The 21,052-nt window shown below is 37.9% G+C and overlaps 1 long non-coding RNA gene across 1 annotated transcript; it reads left to right on the top strand.

Annotated features, from left to right (window-relative positions):
- Positions 1 to 13,764: 13,764 nt before the first annotated feature.
- On the top strand, positions 13,765 to 20,413 carry LOC116412037. Its single transcript, XR_004223489.1, has 3 exons — positions 13,765 to 13,896; positions 18,644 to 18,692; positions 20,347 to 20,413. It is a non-coding gene; the product is annotated as an uncharacterized LOC116412037 (long non-coding RNA).
- The last annotated feature ends 639 nt before the right edge of the window (positions 20,414 to 21,052 follow it).

The raw sequence follows: 21,052 nt of genomic DNA on the forward strand, positions 1-21,052 counted from the left end.
AGCTCCAACCTGGCCCAAGGAAAGTCTCCCATAGGGCTCAATGGCACTCTGCAGCTCCAACCTGGCCCAAGGAAAGTCTCCCATAGGGCTCAATGGCACTCTGCAGCTCCAACCTGGCCCAGGGAAAGTCTCCCATAGAGCTCAATGGCACTCTGCAGCTCCAACCCGGCCCAAGGAAAGTCACCCATAGGACTTAATGGCACTCTGCAGCTCCAACCTGGCCCAAGGAAAGTCACGATACTGAAGCTTGAATGAATCCGAAACTTTCGTACTCAGCACGAGGGCTACGAAAAAGTCGCTACAATTTACGAGCAAGTAGTAAGGGCTACGAAAAAGTCACGACAATTTACGAGCAAGTAGTAATGGCTACGAAAAAGTTGCGACAATTTACGAGCAAGTCGTAATGGCTACGAAAAAGTCGCAACAATTTACGAAAAAATCGCAAAATACCGATCTTTACAAATAAAACACATTTGGACGCTTTTCGGACATTCATGGATTAGTAAATGTGCCCCTTAGTGGCATGTTTTCTGTTTGACTTATTAGCCATTTGGGGGTTTTATTTTTTTCTTTAACAACTGTTTTTTTTTTAAGTAGGGTTTGTCACAAAAATATTTAATAACACGTCAGCAGATTGTTCTAGGACTTTTTTCCAGCGACTCATGATAATCATGAGTAAGCCGGCTTAGCTGATTTCATGAGTCATGCCATTTCTGAAGAATACTGCAAAGCAGATGATGTACATTTTTTTATTAAACAGACACTATAAACAAAATATTTATCATTATTATTTCAGTTAGTGTGGTATTATGAGTCATAGTTCCAAACACCTGTATCTTCTCACTGTAGTCACAAGTCACTATTAAACGTGCATATAAGCTAATCAATGACAGTCCTTTCTGTTTGCTTCCTATTATACTATGGTCCTGCTAGGAAGGCTTGCTCATAACTCACTAGTGTAATCCTTTGTGTGGGGCCACAAGAAAACTGTGCAACTTTCCACCATACCTTATAATAAGAAAATAATGCACTGATATAAAAAATGATCTAAGCATTATGCTTTCCTCTCTCTCTGTTTTCCTGAATCTAGTTATATGTTATGTAAAATATAGAGAGATAATGTAAGAAAGGATGTAGGGCAGTGATCCCCAACCAGTGGTTCATGAGCAACCTACTCACCAATCCCTTAGATGTTGTTCCCAGTGGCCTCAAAGCAGGTGCTTTTTTTGTATTCCTGTCTTGGAGGCAAGTGTTGGTTGTATAAAAACCAGGTGTACTGCCAAACAGAACCTCATGTAGGCTGGCAGTCCACATAGGGGACTATATTAATAGCCAATCACAGCCCTTATTTGGCTCCCTCATGAACATTTTTCATGCTTGTATTCCTGCCCAACTCTTTTTACATTTGAGTGTGGCTCACAGGTAAAAAAAAGGTCCAGAACCCCTGATGTAAGGCTATCCAACCTTGTAACTATTGTTAAATTGTTAAAAATTATAGACCCATTATTGTGAGAAAATGTTTTCTTAATTAGTGATGAGCGAATCTGTCCCGTTTCGTTTTGCTTCATCATAAAATTTGCGAAACAACAAGAAAATTCTCAAAACGGTGAAAAATCTGTGAAACGCGTTTGCCGAGCAACTTTTTTGTCGCCTGCGTCTTTTTACAACAGTTGCTTCTTCTTGTTTTAGATACTGTATATTTTTACAGCTTCTTGAAAAAAATCATCAAGTTCCTATTTTGTTAAAATATTTAAATGGAAGTTTTAACTGTGGCCCATTGCCATGCATTATTCTGTTCAGGTATTAAAAACCACAAGCCTACTCTTATTGACAGCTGCTATTCTGACTCCTATATAAGAAAGTATGTCTTGCACTAGAGTGCTTTCATATCACACTTGATGCCACCTATTTAGTTAGAGATAGTCAATTAGTATTTACGTGTCCTGCCTATTAGAACTTTGCCTTGTCTCTATAGGCTTTGTCACTGTTGCAGTAGCCTTGACAGAAAAGATGTGGGAGTCCAACACAGGAAAGTAACATGGAGGGAAATATTAATTTAAAATATTGAGAACAAAAAGAAGACCCCATAAAAATATATTTTTAGAAAGTCCACATTCTGCCTATACAAAATAGGTAAATATGTTTTTTTATTCCAAACTACCAAGCCACGAACTTAAACAAAACTTAGCAGTTGTTATGAAATAACAAAGGAAATAAAAAACTAGATGTGGGTCGTTGGAGTGTGCATCTGTACGGTATTGATGACTAAGTCTTCCCTTGCTGCGGGTCTGGGGCACTGCACTCTGTCCATCAAAGTGGTTTGGTGAGTAACTTTTTCTAATTGCAGCACCAAAACCTCTACTTTTTCGAACTGTCGCATAAAAAACCAGCGTTAAAAATTCAAAAACCTCTAAACTTTTGAAGCAAAGAAAGATCCTCCAGGGAAGAGACATCTGCCATTGACTTCTACGTGATCTCGGCAAGTTTTAGCTGGTGAATTGTCTGATTAGGATTTTAGCCGTTTTGTTGCATAGTAAATTTCAGATAGATTTGACTTCTTTCTGAATCAGAAAAAAAATCCAATGGTTAGTAAATGGTCGCCAGTGGTCAATTAACAATTGAAACCACAATATGCATAGATTTAACAATCTATGCAGCATTAGATGCCTCGAGATGAAAAATATTGTACACAAAATAATCACGAAAGATGCAGAATGCAATACATTTTCTAAAATCCAATAAAATAATTCTAAAGTATTTTGCTTTTCTGCAAGTGAGATCATTCACAGTTTAAGGAGCAAGTTTAATAAAATGTGAGGCTTAATACATACAAACTCAACCACGTTCTATTCATTGCTAAGGGATTTTTAAAAGGGTATTTATTAAATGGTGAACTTTAACTTTTACCCACAGATAAACTTCTATAATCCCATAAAAATGAATAGAACGTGGGTGAGTTTTTATATATTAAGCTCTAAACTTGGTATGAACAGAATTGAGAATTAAATGGATGAAAGTTTAATAAAATGGCTAAAAATGCAATAAAATCCCCAAAACTGCAAAACCAAGAATATGGTCTTTCATATTTATAAAAATTTCAGACATTTCAATAAAAACTGATGAAAATCAGAAATCAGGTGGGAAGTGATCTGTAGATAAATGCCTGTGAATCAATCACTATTGCCAGTCTTGAGTGGTTGGTCAGTCTATCACCTACATTTTCATCTTGTTGCATTACACCTCTGCATCTACAGCCTTAGAGTGAAACTTGCTAGTCAGAGCAGCCACCGCTTACAGGATGACGAGATAGAAATGCTACGCAAGCACGTGGGAGGAAATCTGCTGTCTGGATCCCACTAACCTTCCTGCTTGCCGTGAATGTGTCAACTGCTTTAAACTATTTAAAAGAAATGTCAGTTTTTTGGTTAATACGTAAATGAAGAACTTTAGTGGCCTGATCAAGACATTAATTTTAAGTTCACTAAGAGAGTAGGTATGATAGAAAAAAAAACAAAAGTTATGATCATAACATCACAAAATTAAAAAAAAAAAAAAACACTTTAAAAAAGTGTTTAAAACTAAGCACTTTAATAGAAATATCTTTTTCCCTCAAACATACTGTCATACTTTGGGATCGGTGCACAATACAGATTTTAGTCTAAATTCAGTCAGGCAAAGAGTCATTAGTATAAATATGTATATGTCTCTAATGACCACCAGGTCCGAACTGGGATTTAAAACTGTGGTATTACACAGAGGCCCCAAACAGCACCTTGTAAGCCTAATAAATTGTGATTGTCTATGGCATCTTACAGGAGCCCCTCTGGCATTTGCCAGAGTCCACAGTTTTTCAGTCCAGACCTGCTGCCCATCATTTAGGTATTACCTTCATCCTCCTGGCCTCCTTTGAACTTGCCTGTAAATACCAACTACACTGGAGACTTTGGTCGGATAGACCTGCCTAGGCACCTGTTTAGGTTTTAACAGTTGGGGGTGCCACACAGGTACCTCTCCTGCCTAGCCCTAGTACATGCTTTCTTGCCCTAGCCCCAGTCTGAGAGGCAGGTGGCCAACTGGGTTGCCTAGGGCAGCCGGTCGGCTTGACCCACCCCTATTTCTAACTTGCAACTGTACTATGAGCAAGATGGTTTGTTTGTATCAGTGGGATTGTGGACTGCATCATTTTTTGGCCAAGTGATGATGGCAGCACCAGAAACTGTATAAAAATGCAATTTATCATATGCAAGTCATTAAGAGTGGAAAAAGCAAATGCCAATGCAGTGTTATGCTGCACAAATGACTGGTTGACATGATTTTTATGTCACATAGGACCCTTATAACATTACATTAGCAGTATAACTCCAGAGTCTTGCTGACTCAGAAGGAGGACAGGTATTGGGATGGGACCAACTAGGCACTAGAGGAAGTAGAATCACCCGAACTGGGCATCTGGGTATTTCAAAACGTTCAATTACAGTCACTTACCTCTGTTGGCCGTATACTTTTGTTTATAATCCATTTACATTTTCCAACGTCTCCTAAGAGATGCAGCATCTCTCTGCTGCTTCATATAGAATGTACTGACTGTGTTATCCATTGTTACCACATCACTGCTCCAACATTCATTCTGTCAGACTGTAGATTGAAAGTTAGGTCTTTACCTTGGCCATCCATATGTACTTCATTCAGATCTGATCTTTATTCCTAAAATAAAAATTACTATTATTTTAGGCAGCATCAGAAGGAAATGCTATCAGTTCTCTCAATAATCAGATCCAATTGGCCGGCTTGTGGCTTTCTCACTTTTAACTGTAACAGAAACCTAAAATATTGTGTAACTCAGGAAATTTTACACAACATTCTGGGTAACCAAGACTATAGCACTATAGCAAAGAGTCCCGGTGACCTAAAATGTTATGTATGCCATGAAAATTAAGCACCAAAGATAAGAATCTGGGTATATGTGTTTACACTTTGACTTATTAACCATATAATCAGCTTCTATTGCTGGGACATCAGGTGTTTTCTAAATTACAATACGGTTGCTCCCGTAGTGTAGCATTTGAAAAATTGCTTTTGCTTTAATAAATAACGGAATGGTCATTCACAATATTAGAGGTTACATTGCCTGTGCTCTAATAGCATGTAGTTCCCCACAATTTATAAGCATTTATAAGTACCACTTTGCTGATCCTCAGAAGCTAAATTTACTCTATTCTGATGCTAAAACCATCTTTGTTACCTAAGTTGATATCCTGTGGAATGATACACCCCTAAACATTATCATTCAGACATCAGATAGCTAAATATAGCCACTAGTGGCTCCACTAGAGTCCATCCAGGCATGGTCAACACTTGGAGCATCTGAAATGTATCCCCAAAGAATTACTAGCATCATGCATTTTTTCCAGGACTACTTGCATAGTCTTTCTTATTAGTTCTTGGGAAATAGTACAGGTATGGGATCCCTTATCCTAAAAAACCCATTATCAGAAAGTTCCGAATTACAGAAAGGCTATCTTCTATAGACTCCATTATAAGCAAATAATTCTAAGTTTTAAAAATGATTTCCTTTACTTGATCCCAACTAAGATATAATCAATCCTTATTGGAGGCAAAACAAGCCTATTGGGTTTATTCAATATTTAAATGTTTTTTAGCAGAATTAAGTTATCGAGATCCAAATTACAGAAAGATCCCTTATCCGGAAAACCCCAGGTCCCGAGCATTCTGGATAACAGGTCCCATACCTGTAATCCATTTGAATGGGTATAGATGGAACTGTGGTGTTTCATCCTAGTATGAAAATGCATACAAGCATTTTGGCATTCTGACACTGTATTTATTAAGATAAAAATATAGGGGGCCATTTACACAGGGGCTGATTCATCAAAGTACGAGTTTGAATCCCGAAATGGATAAAATTCGGATTAGATACAATCATTTCTGATGATCGGAAATGTCACGAAAATGCTTACGAAAAAAATCATATTAGTCATGATAATATCGTATTGGCTATCCAAAAGTCACAAAATTTTCGTATCCAAACGATCGTAAACGGCGGGAAAACCTTTCTGACTTTGATCCTTCTGTGCATGATTTTGGAAGCCTCCCATAGGGCTCAATGGCCCAAGGAAAGTATCCCATAGGGCTCAATGGCACTCTGCAGCTCCAACCCGGCCCAAGGAATGTCACAATACCGAAGCTTGAATGAATTCCGAAACTTTCGTACTTGTTGCGACAAATATGATTTTGTTGCACAAATTGTCGCGCTTTTTTAAGCAAAGTACAAAAAAGTCATGCAAATTAATGAAAAAGTCGCAAAAAATACACACAGTACAAAAACGTATACAATTTTTTTGTATTCAGAAGCGACTGTACTTTGATAAATGGGCCCCCAACAGTCAGATTTTTTACGGCTAAGTCCCAGAAAAAAAAAATCACGAATTTTTTTAGATTTACTGTGCAACAAAACTGCTAAAAATCTGAATTCGACAATATCCCAGCTAAAACTTGTCGAGATCATGTAGAAGGCAATAGCGCAACAATTTTAAAACATTTTCTGAAGATTTTCCCCCTCGTGGATTTTTAAAATTAAAAAAATGTAATGTTTAAGTAAATCTGCTACATAGTGAACAAAAAGCCCAGAGTAGTTCCATTTGCTATTATACTATGGTAAAAATGAATGCAAAGAGCAGGTATTGCATATAGTTGCTTTCTAGTTAAAGACTGCACCCTCACTCGAAACTAACCTTCATTTTCAGTCATTTTTACAGTACAAAAAACCTCTAGAAAATGTCTAGACTGGAAATGTTTAACAACTCAAACTTAACTCAAAGTTAACATCTTGAAACTAAGAGCATACAATAACAATGAATAATCATATTTCAGAATTCAGGGAGTTTCTATAGAGGAAGGCAGTCTATGTGTAAAACAGAATTATGGAAATGTTGTGGTCTAGCCTGCAGCGTATTATTGCTAACTATGTAACTATGTAACTATGTAACTATGTAACTCATTAGGGAAGATAAACTAAGAAAGAGGATTTAAAAGTCAGTTCTAACAATAGAAAATACTGTGACGTTCACAATGGACCTTAAAACCAACAAGTCTGCTATAATACATTGTTAATTCTGTTGGGCTCTCACACCTGCTAGATATTTGCAGTCCAACTATGGTAGGCTATAATCCATGACCCAAATGTTAGAATATAGTTCTTATCAGGAATACAAATAAGGGGACAAGAACAATGTCCCATATTATACCCCACAAAAAATATTTTGCCCAGTAAATCAATTATGTGATGTGGGGATAGTTTTCCTGTTGTACAGAGATGGGTCAGTTACTTAAGTATTTCATTTACAATACCATATAGGTTTGCTTTAAATTCTAAAGAAAAGTGGATTTGGCTATTTTTTGCAATTTTTGATTGCCCATTTTGTCAGGTATGGGGGCTAATCAAAATGCATAATGATAATACTCCACCCCTTAGCCCCTGTTCTTTTACTGAGGTTCAGTCAAGAGTAAATCTGTTGCGCTTAGCTGAAAAATTTGCAAACCAATAGGAAAATTCCATGGTTGCATGGATTTTTTCATTGCACAGAAATTTTTTTGTGATGTGCATCTTTTTTGTCGCATGCATCTTTTTTTCCTGTGTCCGTGCCTATTTTTTACTCGCAATGAATTTTTACACAACAGATTTTTGCTGAAGTTTCGCTAAACAATTTACCAAAGGTAAAATGCGGAAATTCTCTATGAATCTATGCCTGGCAAAAAAATTTGCTCATCACTACTGAGGATATAACTTTAAGGGCAGTGGCAGACAGGGAGATTAGTCGCCCTGTGACAAATATTCGTTGCCCTTGAGAGGAAACTTCCGAAGATTTTGTAGCGGGGCAACTAATCTCCCCATCTGCCACTGCCATAAGGCATTAAAACGTGAAGATTACAATAATGTTCCCACAGCCAGCCCAGAGAAAATAATAGGGGCTTTTTGTAGGGTCTCTGCTGATGCAATATACAGTTGTTGCAATATACAGCTGAAAACCCAGAAATACCTAATCATAGTTAAATACATAGTAACAGATAGTTAGTAAAAGACACATATCCATCAGGATCAGGTTATGCTGCCTTCGTCTCCCCAGCAAACGGCAAGTGTCTATTGGATGATCCTACCAGTGAATCTTGACAATTGTGTTTTTTTGTGTCTTTTTTTACATTTTGTACTGGAAAGTCATTCAATGGTTAATTATTTATTTAAGCATGATATAATATCAACTTTTTTGTTAAGTTTCTTATAAGTTGTATTTGTTGTTTTACATCGGTAGCATGCAGCTGTAAACTAGGCAGAGATTGCAGAGATGATAGGGAAATTGTAGAGAAAATATTACAAGCCACAAAGTCCACCACCAGCTTTCAGTAAGAACACTTTGCTGCTCAAACAGCAATTGTGAAGTTGAGTTCTTCTACTTACGAAACATGAACTACACAAAATGAACAAAGAAATGTTAAATTGTTTATTGAACCTAGAAATACAGCAAAGTAACCAAAACAGGGACTAAATAATACATAAATGCTGCAGTATATCCCAGTTTTGTAGTATTTTACAAATGATGTAGCCCAAAAAGGATAAAATGGAGAAATAATGTAATAAAACTTGTTAGCAGAAAAATAGGGGAAAAGCAAGAAAGTATTCCTTCGTGTGAACAATTTTTCCTAAAAAGGAAGTATTCACCATTGAAATTTGCAGTGTAATAACTGCCTATATTTTGTCTATTTTTGTTCCTATTTATTCAATCTTTTTCTTAAAGACTTTTAATATATTTCCCCCCTAATACCTCATAGCACAGTTCCTAGAAAAGAAACACAGAAACAGTTTTTACAGAAGTTACAGAAACACAAAGAGATATTAGGTCTCTACACAATAACTCAGCATGTACAGCATGCTTCTACTGGGCACGCTCTATAGTTGCTTAATTTTGGGTAGTTGCTTGGATTTAGTGTTGCTTACATTTTGAGAATAGAAAACAGTGCAAACACAAATAGAATTTAAACCTCATATCTGAGACACACTTTATTTCAATTAGCAATTAACAATTACAGAAACAGCAAAAGAAGACTGCCTTATATTGTGTAAAAGATAATAATAATAACAACCAATTCTCAGTATCCCTAGAATGGGATCAATTATCAAGGATACCCATACCTTAACAAACAATAAAAATCTCTATTTGATCTATATCCACTGGTTCTTCATTTACCCTGCAATATTTTTAACCTGTAATTAGGATGTGCCAAACAACAAGCTGGTCTTTAAACAGTACATTTGCAGAAAAATATGGGCACTATTTATTTCCCTCCAGGTTGCATGATTTAATAGAATAGTCTACCTTAAGATAATTACTTAATTTTATTTTACTGATCTTAATTAGATAAAAGAAATGTAAAAGCATTTAGGCGCACCATAAGTGGCTTAGATCAGATGTAAGGAAGTTATTAGGAATGAAAAGCAAAGAATTTCAAAACTACAAATCTGAGGGGATAGTGGCTTCTTTTAGAGAATATACTGTAAGAGCTGCAGCAAAGTTAAGCAAAAGCCAAGAAGGCAAAAAGAGAAAATGAGGAACAAATACCTTTGCTTGCAAAGGCTAAGCCCAAAAAATCTTAATATCAATAGCAATAGGAAAACTTTAAGAATATGGCTCCACTGTAAAATTGAAATATTTTGGTAACTGGGGGCACTGAAAAAGTAAATGTTTTCTTTTTCTCAGCAAATACATGTCAGGATTTAGGAGTCACTCTGTAAAGACTGCTTAGCTCAATCAAACTTCCCATGCATGAAACAGGATACGGTACTTAACTATTATTGCAAGTGGAAGCATTCAGAGCTTAATTCAGAGTTGGTTAGGCCAATTTTTTTGTTGTTTTTAGGTTCTCTTTCATCTGGTATGGTACCAATAGATTAGAAAAAAGCTGATGCAATGCCACCATTTAAAAAAGGATTATAATGTCAACCTGTAAATATTAAGCTGTTATATTTGACAGCTGTAGTGACCAAGTAGGTTGTTAGTCATCAGGATCTATATAATGTTGAGAAAATTACATATTATTAAAAGGGCAATAACATCTTTTCTAACCTTTATGACCATTTAGTTAACATACCTAACTATCATTCACCAATGGTGCTTCATGTTAATTTCCATTGGCAGGGCCAAAAAATGCAGATGTTGTTGCCCCTTGTCTTGCACATTAACTAATGGGATCAGAGTTTCCCCTAAAGAGCTGTAAGGGAACTTTTTTGGGAAGAAATAGGCAACATGGGATCTTTTCTTTTAAATGAAGAACAGTTGTAGCATAGTGCAAAGGAGCTTCCCTAGCAAGGTAGGACAATTTATAATCTATTTCAGAGCTAAAAACACTTTACTCACAATTTAATTTAGACTTCCCATTGACTCCAAATCATTGTGATGAAATTTCACTGTTTTTAGTGATTTTGTGAAATGTGACCAGTTTCACTACTTAATACACAGGGTATAAAATTACTAGGCAGAGGCCTTAACTAACTTAACTGGATATCCACATGAGTTGACCATGTAGAACTGTTTTTCAGAGAACAGTGCAGTGGACGGCAAGATGGTATTTATTTATAATGCATTCCAAATAATTTAATAGCAGCAGAATAGATTAATTATTAGTGTGTTTTGTGATAAATAAAAATTACGTTTGTTTTATTAATCAGCATGGCTTTATGAAGGACAGTTTATGTCATAACAATTTACTTGCTTTTTATATGATATAAGGTTATGCACCTGGGTTTTAAATGTGAAGGCAATGAATGGAGCTAAGCTAGGCAAACAAACAATAATATTCAGCATAAGGAAAGTATTTTTCTGTATTAAAAGTTTTTGACACCTTTGCAGATTGTGCATTAAGCTGGCCATACATGTGGCGATCTGACGATGTCTGAAACATCGTCGGATCCGCCACACACCATTCAGGGCTGAATCGGCAGGTAAGGAGGTAGAAACAATAGGATTTCTACCTCCTTCTGCCGATTCAGCGCTGAAGGGAGATTTTGGTCAGGCGCCTTCTATGGCGCCCGATCAAAATTTTCAAACTGGTCCAATCGGCGAGTCGGCCGATATCAGCAGCTTCCTGCGATATCGGTCGACTCGCCGACATACCATACATGCACCGAATATCGTACGAAACGAGGTTTTGTGCGATATTATCAGTGCGTGTATGGCCACCTTTAGTCAAAAATGTACAGTAATTCCAATAAACTTTTCCACTGTATAAAAAGGCACAATAACTCCCTCTTCCCTCCTGGGTCTTCACAACGGAAGTTAAGATTAGATTGGGTGTAAATGAATGACATGTTAAGCTTTGCTTGTATAAATTATACTTTATCTCAGTGTTTATCTTCCCTCTTGCTTTGCTTTCATCCTGTGCCTTGGCTGGGTGATTATTTTGTGCTTTCCCAGACCTGTGTGCAGCTGTTTCCAGCTCTTATTCTCCCTGTTTGTTAACATATTTTTTAGGGAAGAGCATTTGCTGGGGGTGAGTATTTGTAATGGTGATTCGTTCCTAAGTGATTTGTTAACATGTGATCCAGATGAGTTTAACAAGGAGTTCAACAAGGAGCGCTATTACAGAGGATTCTGGTATCTTTCAGTATAGAAATGAATTGACTGTTTCAAGTCTTAGAAGATATAGTGATTTACTTCTCATGATCCTAGCAAACTGGCTTCGCAAAACTCCCCTGTCTTCCAACTACAGTCTCTTTTAAATACTAATGCCAGAATTTTCCTCCTCTCATCTAAGAGTACCGGCCCTCCTCTGCCCTAGTTCTCATCATGGCTTTCCATGAAACCTCACTGCATCTCTTCTCTTGTGTCTTCATAAGTTCCTGGCTGATTCCTTCGCTCCTCTCAGAGCAACTGCTTAGTCGACCTCCACCCACTATTACTGCTGTTGGTGAGAAAAACTATGAAATGCAAATTGTAAAAAAAATCATTAAAGGAAACACTCTTTAAGTCTGACAAGATTAATGGAATCCTGTTTAGCTACTGTTCCTCATAATAACATTTCAAGCTTTTTGAAAGAGGTGTAGAGAGAGGAAGCATGCGGTCTAAGCTGCACGCCCCTTTTCTAAATAGGAAAAACAGTGACTCATTTATATACAGAACAGGGAGATCCACGGTTCAGCATACAGCTGCAATTGGACATTACTACAGCTAAAATACAGCGGCACTTAGAGAAGCCACAACCAAAGCGGTGCAATAGAAGAAGAAGTTATCAGTTTGCAGGAATTTATCTAACAGGAATGCAACTCAGTAGTCATATCATCAGGAGTTGGCTGTTTGTGGGAGCTTGGTCGCTGATGGTGGAAAGATTTGGAGCAGTATGGGCTAACTGTGACAGTGGAAATTATATGGCATATAACAATAAAACATGCTGCCCACCATGCATACGTAGTGAGTATAGAATTCTCTTTCTGTATTAGTCTCATTCTTGTTTTTTACTATAATAAAACTATGTTTAAGTAGTTTAATTCTTTAAATCAACGTGCCTTACAGCATAAGAAAAAGGAACAGGGCTGTCCAAATGCATTGATTTTCATAAAAAAAAGTGCTAAGAATGAGAAGTTATACTCCAAAAACTTGTGCTTGAGTCATGGCATCTGGAGATCTCTCATTACATCGAAGTAATTCCTTGGATTTTTTATTGTTGAGATACAAATTAGCTGCCCATTTTGTATTAAGGAGTCATTTTCTATTGCTAGAATTTGTTTTCAGATACAATATTCAATCACTGAATCTTTTATCAGCAACTGATCACCAGATATCAAACTGTATTTGACTGCTGCTTAAGTCAGAGAAGTTTTTACCTCAATAATACCCTGTTATGTTATACATTTGTAAATTAAATGAAAAATATATATTTTTGCTTGCATAAGATCTGTTGAGTGCTCTATTTCATGGGATAATGTCATATCTAAGTATAAACGTAGCTTCTGACCTATTATAAAGGCAAGCTAGCTTAATTTGGTGGATAAACTAATGTTAGCAATGTTTTTTCATCAGCTTGGTCTTTTTCTGCACTGCACCCAGTACAGTCAGTTCTCACAGCTCTGTCTTTACAGATGCATGAAGAATTTTTTCACTAAGAATAAGGTCCCCGGACTGACAGCAGGGGAGTACAGGTATGAGGCAGATAGCAAAACTAGGAGGAAGAAGGAACTTGGGTTAGGTTCCAAGCGTGAGGTAGCGTACCGCCCAACATTTGAAAAATGTAAAGAGGGACAAAAACAAATTCAATGTGTAGCGCGAAAATCGGGACATTTGGGAGGTATAACTTTGTGTAGGCTGAAGAAAAAAGTATTTCGGGCAGTCCAAAGACCAGCTGTACATTGTCTGTCTCACCCTCCTATAGAAATCTTTTGGGGTTAACTATGGCGTTTAGCTGGGGGAAGGTAATCTGTAGGTCTGCTAATTCAGTCATAGCTGGGGGTGAAATGCTTGCCATTTGGGGAGGCTTATGTCCAGTGATTATAACACCTGACTGGTTCTGAGACTGGCTTACTGTGGCCATGCATCCAAAGTGGTGACAAATTTTCAGGTAGCCTTGGAAAATGTGTGGTGCATACTTGGGCAAGCATTTCTTGCTGACTGTTTTCTGTAGGTTACTCCATTGGACACATTTACCTAGTGTTAGCAAAAGCATTTAGCTAACTCATTGTCAATTATTATGTTGCAGAATCTGAAAAAATTAACCCTTGTGAAAGCCAAATGAGTCGGGCTATAGAGTGTCGCTGTGACAAGGATTTTGCTTGTGATGAAAAGGAATGTCGGTCATGTGTACCTCTGCCTCAGTGCAGTGACATACATAGAACAGGTAACAGGGCATAACACTTTATCAGGATCAAAGTCAGAAGGAATGCAGATTTTGTTTGAATCTGTGCACTATTATTTATCTTTAAGCATTTATCATATTGAGGCTATGTTAAAAATATCATTATGTCCACCTAATCATCACTGTGGTTAGGGTAAAGGCAGGGGGGAAGTTCCACTGTAAACAGTCATGTCTGCCAGTGTTTTCCACTGGTGGAGAAGGACAGAAATTTTTCATGTCACTTGTCACTGAAGTTAATGGCAAACAGCAGTGACAAGCCTAAAAATGAAAATGCACGTTTGAGAATTTTCAGTCTGTAAAGGTATGCAGTCTATTTTCTGGAAACCCCTTATCTACAAATACAGAAATGCTTGTGTGATGATGTTGGTGGAAACACAATCCCTTCCATTTTTTTTTAATGTTTTGGGTCTATATTTCTGTAGTGGCCATGGCCACATCAGTATTAGTAGGGCACCATACTGTTAAGTAATTAAAATATAATGTACTGTTGTGGTGCATTCTTAATACTTGTGTGTTTGCTTCAGAAAGACTACTATATTTTCAATAAGCTGCTGTGTATCCACGAGGACAGACTTATGTAACCTGCGCCACTGAGCCCTATTACAGTTTACATAGCTGCCCCCAGGCAAAGATCTCTGCACCCTGAAACAGATTCAGTTAGGCAGGGTGCAAAGTGCACTGTCTTCCTGTTTTTAAATGGCCTGTTGGCGTTTGCATTAGAAATTAACAACAAAAAGTAGTTGACTAAGGTAGGTCAACTATGTACAAGTGTAAATGACCTCATGACAAACATTTCTCCATTTACCTATTAATTTCCATTTGCAGTGAATTTAAGTCTAGTGATGAGCAAATTTTTTCGGCAGGCATGGATTTGTAGCTAATTTCCACATTTCGGCATTGGCGAATTGTCTTCACTGCAAATTTGTCACATATTAAAAAAAGTCACGATCATGTCAATTCAGGTGTGGTCGCCTCAAAATAGGCACGAGCGACACCCACGTTTCACTGTTTCGCAAATTTTGACCATGATTTTCAGGGGCTGACCACATGTTGTTTTTGTGGCACATTCAGGGGATGTGATGTTTTGTATCTTCACCTTCCTTTGAATAAGATTTGTGTAGAACCTATTCAAGAAAACAGTCCATGTCCACACATAGCAGTTATGAGTCCGTGTTTCAGACACTGTGAATGACTGCTCTCACCCATTTTTTGTAAGCTCAGAGGGGCAGGGACTTTTTCTTAAATCATATCACTTAATTTGATTTATATGATAATATGATTTATTTATTAATACAGAGTCTACCAAGTTCAACACTTCCAAATAAACCCCAATGCACATATATACACATTCTTCTACAATCCTATTTACATATATAAACTATATACTAAATCTAGATCTTAAGATACCAATAGTCTTGGATAATATGTTTGTTCAAACAAATTATCCAGGCATTAATAGAATCAGCAGAAGGAAAGGCTAAGTCACCTGGGGGTGCCAAAATGTCAGGCAACCCCTAGTGAATTTAATCGCTTAACTTTTACCCCGGGCTGGTGCCCCTGTTAGGAGAAAATCGCACCAGCCCGGGGTACCTGAGAGCGAGCGTCTCCTCTTCCTTCTGCTATCTTTGCACCTGCGCAGTAGAATGAAAAGCCAAACTTTAACAAAAAAGTCAGCTTTTTCACTCTGCTGCGCATGCGCCGGCCCAGGAATTCCAAAGACTGAAGAAAGAAGGAAGAGGAAACACTCGCTGCAGCTACCCCGGGCTGGTGCTGTTCTCTCCTAACAGGGGCACCAGCCCAGGGTAAAAGGTAAGCGATTAAAGTCACTGGGGGGTGCTTAACATTTTGGCACCCCCAAGTGACTTAGCCTTTCCTTCTCTAAGTTTAAAGGGGTAGACTATCTGTGTATGATGTCCTTTGATGTTTTTGCAAAGAGTAATCATGTCCCCACACAAGAACAACCCCAACTCTGAGAGTTAACTCTCATAGTTTAAATCCCCCATCTCTTTTACCAATTTAGCTGAATGTCTCTGCACTCTCTCCAGCTCATTAATATCCTTATTAAGGACTGGAGCCCAAAACTTCACTGCATAAGGTGAGGCCTACTAGGCACTTGTAATGAGTCAAATTTATGTTTTCTTCCCTCAAGTTAATGTCCTTTTTATGCAAAACAGTACTTTATTTGCTTTAGTAGCCACCAAATAACACTGCCTAAAATTACACAGTATGTCATCCCAAATTTTAAGGATACCCTGAACACACTACCATTTACTATATAACACATACATAGGTTATTTCTACCCAAGTGCATAATCTTACACTTATCAACACTAAGGGGCACATTTACTAATCCACGAACATCCGAAAAGCGTCTGAATGCGTTTTTTTCGTAATGATCGGTATTTTGCGATTTTTTCGGAAATTGTCGCGACTTTTTCGTAGCCATTCCGACTTTTTTGCAAATTGGCGCAACTTTTTCGTAGCGTTACAACTTGCGCGAATTGTCGCAACTTTTTCGTAGCCATCGCGCTGAGTACGAAAGTTTCGGATTCATTCAAGCTTCGGTATCGTGACTTTCCTTGGGCCAGGTTGGAGCTGCAGGGTGCCATTGAGTCCTATGGGAGGCTTCCAAAATCATGCTAAGTCTGAAAGTTTTGCCCGCAGTTTACGAGCGCTCAATACGAAAAAGTCGCGGCAAGATACGAGCAAATCGTAACGGCTACGAAAAAGTCGCGACAATTCGCGCAAGTCGTAATGGTTACGAAAAAGTTGCGACAATTTACGAAAAAGTAGTAACGGCGACCAAAAAAATCGCAAAAAATACGAAAAAGTCGCAAAATGTTCGTTTCCAATCGGAATTTTTCCCATTCGGATTCGTGGGTTAGTAAATCAGCCCCTAAGCCTCACTTGGCAGTTTGCCGCCCACTTTTTCAGTTTTGTCAAATTACTCTGCAAAGTGGCAGCATCCTGAGTGTAACTTATAGTTTTGCACATTTTAGTATTACCAGCAAAAATAGAGACATCACTTTCAATGCCTTCATCAAGGTAATTAATAAACTTGTTAAAAGCAAAGGTCCAAGACCACTGAGGTACCCCTCTTGCAAAATCGGTCCATTTAGAAAATACTCCATTTACCACCACACATTCTAATCTATTCTTCAGCTAGTTCTCTATCCAAGTACAAGCATTATGTTCCAGGCCAATATCCCTATATTTTACAAATATTCTTCTATGTGGTATTGTAGAAATGCTTTAGCAAAGTCTAAAGAGATCACATTCACTGCCATCCCTAAGTCTAGATTTCAGCTCACCTCCTAGTAGAACAAGTTACATATAAAACCATGCTGGCACAAACTTATAGTATTGCACTTTTCAATGTATTTATGTATATTATCCCTTATTACCCCCTCCAAAATCTTTTCTACCACTGAAGTCAAACTATCAGGCCTATAGTTTTCCTGTTGAGAATGGGATCCCTTTTTTAAATTGTGGCACCACATCAGCAATTTGTCAGTCTCATGGCACCATGTACAGCTGTACATGGTAGAGAAATGTGCTAGGAAATGTGCTTCAATTAGGAAATAAAGCTGAGTATACACGTATAACTATATGTAAAGGCCACTGAATGTCTAGAGCACTGAGGCAAGGGTTCCAAATAGACAACTGTGTATTAGCAGCAAACTGAGAAGTATGGTATAAATGTTATAAACAACAATGTATCCCATTTCTTTAACCATATGCATATAGGTTTTTAGGATAGTTTGGTACAGAACAGCATCATCTAACATTTAAAATGTCATATGAATGTCATTCCTTATTCTGTAGCATCCTATGCTATAACTGTACTTCCCCTAAATATTCCACAACTCTGCCCGAAGTTGTCATCTTTTCACTCCCCCATGTCTCTCACATATATTTCCAGGTTTTCCCATTATAGTTAAATTATCTCTACCTACTGTTTTCCATTTCAATATATGTTTCTTCCACTCGCACATTCTCATTCTTCCTTTCTCTTTTTATATATATATGCTTAATTTTGTTCTTCCTCTGTACTAAGTGCCTGCCTCTCTTCTTTCAACCATTTCCCTAGACCTAGATCATACATAGATAGGTAACTAGCAAGTAACATTCCACCTCAGTTTGTATTTTAAACACAAGCCAATCACCGATGCTTTTGAGATTCAGGGAGACAGCTAGTAATATATTTTAGTAGTCTAAAACACTGGCCCAGGCCCTCATATTCTCTAGGCTAGGGCTAACCAATAAAACAACCAAAACAAAAATAAAAACGATGAAAAGTAACAAAATACCTAATAATAGCATGGGTCTGTATGGGGACTATGCAGCTCAGTGGGGGAAAGGACATGTGAAGACTGTAAGTAGCTGTTATTATTTTCCATTGAAAAGAGGGCTGCAGAAAATGTCTGATGAACGCAGTATCCTTTTGCCACACACTAAATGAACTGAGCACAGTGTCAGACTGGCCCACTGGGATACCAGGAAAACTCCCTGTGGGTCCAGGTGTCAATGGAACCTTCTGCCTCTAACCATTTGGCCTGTTTCATGGTCATTCCCTTTTTTTTTGCTTGGAAACAAAGATTAAAGAATAGATTATAGCATGTAAAGAAAATAGACTTTCTGGTGGGCCCTGGGCATCCCAGTCCAACAATGACTGAGCATTTGGGTAAAAAAAAACTGATCCCCAGCTATATGTTTCTTCTTCTTGCAGGTGACAAATTCTATGAGTACAAATGTAGAACAAAAAGCACAGTGCAACCGTAAGTGTTTCTGATATCCTGCAATTTAATTTGAGCTGTGTACATTCAAATTTCTCAATATTTTTCAAACAAAATAAATGTTTCAAAAAAGGTACACTAAACAGTGTGATTTACGTGACAAAAATGATTGCCCTATGATATTTGCCTCTTAAGGATAGGAATGTATTATATTGTCCAAAAAGGGTTATTTCTAACAGTGGTGTACCTACCCCATGTCAGCTCCCCACCAAAAAATCCACAGAGGGGCTTAGTGCACACAACAACCTGCACCCTTTACCCGCCTGGGCTCACACAACCCCCTTGTTTTTAGGTAGGTGGAGGGAGGGGGGGGCAGCCAGGTTACTACAGTTTCTACAAAAATTAAGTAAGAAGAACCCACAGTCCATGTCCCCCCATTACTGCAGGGTCTGTTGTCTGTTTCCTCTATAGATACCCCACTATACAGAGATGCACTGGGCAAACCCTAGGATTTTCTGTATAACAAATATTGGGCAGATTTACTAAGGGGTTGCAGCTTGCAAATTTAAACCTCTGTGTCTTCTGTGAAACAATAAATAAATCTGTCTGACATGGCTGCAGGACTTACCAAACAGCACACTGTCAGGTGCAGTTAGCATACCCCCTCATGATGCAACTACCCCAATTGCAGTTGTCAGTTTTAGGGTGAAGACACGTGGACCTACAGTACAAGTAGCAGCTACAAGACTGGACAATGCTGATCAGTTATGGATAATTGTCTCTACATGTGTTTTAGCAGAGGCAGTTTTCAGTATTGTCTATGGCAGGGTATTTTCTGGCATTTAGTAGCCATGGCAAGTAGGTATGTATGTATATCTTTATTTATAAAGCGCTACTTTTGTACGCACCGCTGTACAGTAGAATACATTTATACAAACAGGGGGTTATTAAGATAATAATAGATAAATACAAATTATAACAATAAATACAAGATACAGTTGCAGTAAGTTAAGAGTCAAAGACACAAGAGGATGGAGGTGCCTGCCCCGTAGAGCTTACAATCTATATTTCTACTAAGTAGCTCCACGTGTCTTTGCCATTAAGCTTTTCTATACAGATATAAAGGTCTTAGATATGGTTAGTGTGTTTTGAAAATAATCCTCAATACAGATAGTCTCCTAACACTATTGCTAAGTAACAGCCAAGGCACATCCCTCTGCTGCTAGCACCCAGCATATGCCAGGTGCTGCAGAAAAAGGTAGAGGAATTGACACTTTGCAGTAAAAGTTCTTAGAACCCAATTTACCAGCAATATAAATGGTGGCAACCCTTCCTATAATCCACCCCTTCCCTGACCCTTCCAAGCCAGATCACCCCCATTCATACAGAGGCCAGCCTTTGCCCTGCCCATTATCCACCCATTCCTCTGCCTAGCCCAGCCATTGCCCCACCCCCAAGTGCTGTCACTGCCCGCACCCAACCTAAAGGCTGGTATTAATTGTAAAAAAGGTGGCAACCTGATTTGTACCAGTGATCATCAGTAAGTTACTTTTCTTATGTAAATTGATTATGTTTCTTCGTCATTTCATCGCTTTTCACTAAAGATAGATAGTACCATACTGTACAGTCCAGGAGAAACGTTTTCCTGATTCACACTTACTTTAAGCAAACATTGATAACTTTTTCTAATCCTCAGAGGCACTGATAGAGCCATTACATATTCCACTGGGAAAACAGCAAAGAATCCAGAGACAGAAGGTAAAACAACTGATTCCATAAGTCTCTTGCCATTGTTTTAACATTTACATTCTACTGAGATTTGTCACATGACATTATTGATCAATGCAGGAAAAAAGCCTCTTCTTGCATTCGCCACACAGAGTTATCTTTAACACAAGATTTCTTCCGCCAGAACTTACGTAAAATAACGACGTGAATTCTGGCATTCGGACAGCGAACTTCTCGATTTATTTTACACAGATTTTGACACTATTTTTTCAGCAAATTTTATTTTACCCTGTATAATAAATAGGCCCCTAAGTCAGAACTCCACAAATAGTTTACATTGATACATGTGGTCACCTTCCACCATATTCAACTGCACTTTCAACAATAGTTATGGAACCATAGGGTGGGTCTATAAAGGGGTCCTGAATAATCTATTTTGCCCTGAGCCCAAACCCAAATTGATAATACATATTCCTATAAGTGACTAGACATGCTTCCATACATATTAAAATAAAAATGTTAAATTCTGGGATGCAGACAGAAGCAGAGACGTGCATAACTCCATATGATGTGTAGAAGGTTGTTAGAGCTTAAACAATAGTTTTGCTTTGGGATGGTAAGCTAAAAGAAAAATTATTAAAATTATTCAAACATTTAGACAATGTATATCATAA

The sequence above is a fragment of the Xenopus tropicalis genome, chromosome 7 (genome assembly GCF_000004195.4).
Source record: "Xenopus tropicalis strain Nigerian chromosome 7, UCB_Xtro_10.0, whole genome shotgun sequence".
Taxonomy (NCBI): domain Eukaryota; kingdom Metazoa; phylum Chordata; class Amphibia; order Anura; family Pipidae; genus Xenopus; species Xenopus tropicalis.